This window comes from Macrotis lagotis, chromosome 5 (genome assembly GCF_037893015.1).
Source record: "Macrotis lagotis isolate mMagLag1 chromosome 5, bilby.v1.9.chrom.fasta, whole genome shotgun sequence".
NCBI classification, from domain to species: domain Eukaryota; kingdom Metazoa; phylum Chordata; class Mammalia; order Peramelemorphia; family Peramelidae; genus Macrotis; species Macrotis lagotis.
In genome coordinates this window covers 95,386,728-95,388,776 of record NC_133662.1, presented here as the reverse complement: position 1 = coordinate 95,388,776, position 2,049 = coordinate 95,386,728, and the positions used below count along the sequence as shown (strand labels likewise).

Here is a 2,049-nt window from a genome sequence, read left to right as displayed (position 1 = left end):
AATTACAAACTTGTCCCCTTTTGACACATTGATGATAAGGGTCCAGATGTTCATATTTTTTTCTTTAACCTCATCAGGATTCTTCATGAATGAAGCATAGACATTGATGATATCATGGCACTTTCCCACAAGTGGCAATAACATTGTCATGCACTTGTCTTTGAAGACAGAAAAAATATTTTAGGATGGTTTAGGGGTCTGAGAATGTGTGAATGAATTCACAAAAAAGATCAACTCCTAACCCAGAAGAATTTAGAGACAATTAAGTTTATTCATGTATTACTGTGGTTAAAGAAATAAAGAAATTCAATAATAAAATGGGCTAAATTTCTTAGGGAAATCCTAGCAAAACTAAGAGAGAAAAAAAGAGTAAATAAATGCAGTTGCAAGGTCATAAGCAAAAGCTAGAGAATTTAGCAGGGTTAAAAAAAAAAGGAACATAAGGACAACTAAAAGAGTTGCTGCTGGTTTTCTCCTTCTGTTAGTCAAGATGCCAAAAGGGAAGAAGGACAAGGGGAAGAAGATAACTTTAACCCCTGTTGTGAAGAAACAGGAGGACAAGAAAGAGGTCAATCTTTTGTTGAGAAGAGGCCCAACACTTTGGTATTGGTCATCCAGCCCAAAAGGGACTTTCCTCTATTAGTCAAATGATCTCAATCCATCTCAATCCTTTATAACCATTTGAAAATGTCACAGGCAATTAAGCAGTTTACCCAAGACTTTGGCTTGTCAAATAGCTACTCAGCTTCTTAAACTGACTCACAAGTATAGGTCTGAGATAAAGTAAAAGCAAAAAAACAAAGGTGTAGTCTCAGACTGAACAAAAAGCTGCAGGTAAAGAAGATGTCCCTACCTAGAGACTACCTGTCCTTAGAGCAGGTGTTAACAATGATACTATGGGGCAGTTAGGTGGCACAGTGGATATCAGGAGTACCTGAGTTCAAATCCAGCCTCAAATATTTAATAATTACCTAGCTGTGTGGCCTTCAGCAATCCACTTACCCACATTTGCCTTGCAAAAAACTAAAAAAAAATGATACTACTCTGATAGAAAGCAAGAAACCAAAATTGGAAGGGACTGCACATGACAGGAACCTCATTGAGTTAATGGTCTCCCTCCCTGTCTTGTACCAAAAATGGGGGTTCCTTACTGTATTATTAGAGATGAAGCAAGAGTGGATCACTTAGTTCACAAGAAGACCTACACAAGCATTGTCTTCACAGAGGTTAATCTGCTAGAAGCCATCAAAACCAATTGCAATGATAAGTATGAGACCCATCATCACTAGGGTGGCAATGTTCTGAGTCAAAAATCAAGTGATTCATATTGCCATGCTGTAAAAGGCAAAAACTAAGAAACTTGCAATCAAATTAGGTTAAATGTATGTTTGATATTTTTTCCTACATAAAAATAAAAGATTTAAACAACAATTTAAAAGAGTGGCAGTTGGGCTGATTAGGTACAGCCAACAGGGGATATGTGAACATATCATAAATTGAACAACATAAAAAGAAAAATTAAGGACAGATGTAAGGGCATTGCAATCAGGTTGATAATAGCAACTGCCAGCGCAGCAACTAGGCTGAATCAGCAGCCATCAAGTTAGGGTGGTACTAGGGAGAGATTAAGGAGTGGGTAACAGAGACTTTGTAAGTCCTGGGGGGATCAACTTAATGGCTTCAAGTGGTATCAGTAAGGTAGACAATGGGTTGTAAGTTTGGGAGAGTTTTAAATAGTTTCAGTAGCCCTGAAAAATGGGATAGGAATAGATTCCATAACTCAATAACAATCCTTTCAGGTTAGGGCAGGGTTTATTGTTTTGTTGCTGGGGTTTTACCATTGCTTGCCAGGGGCAAGGTATTTCACTGAAGTTCATTGACCCCATCATCTTCACTCTTTTTTGGGGGAGCCTAAAAGCTTGTTGACTAAATTAAATTTTATTGCAAAACTTATACCATTTCATGATGAAGTATAGGAGATATTAGAAAAATATACTTTATATTTATTAATCTGTAACCTCTGTACTAACCATGTATTTCCAAACCCAT

General features: G+C 37.1%; 1 pseudogene; it reads left to right on the top strand.

Moving 5' to 3' along the window:
- The first annotated feature begins 490 nt into the window (after positions 1 to 490).
- LOC141489804 (large ribosomal subunit protein eL8-like) lies at positions 491 to 1,380 on the top strand (annotated as a pseudogene).
- The last annotated feature ends 669 nt before the right edge of the window (positions 1,381 to 2,049 follow it).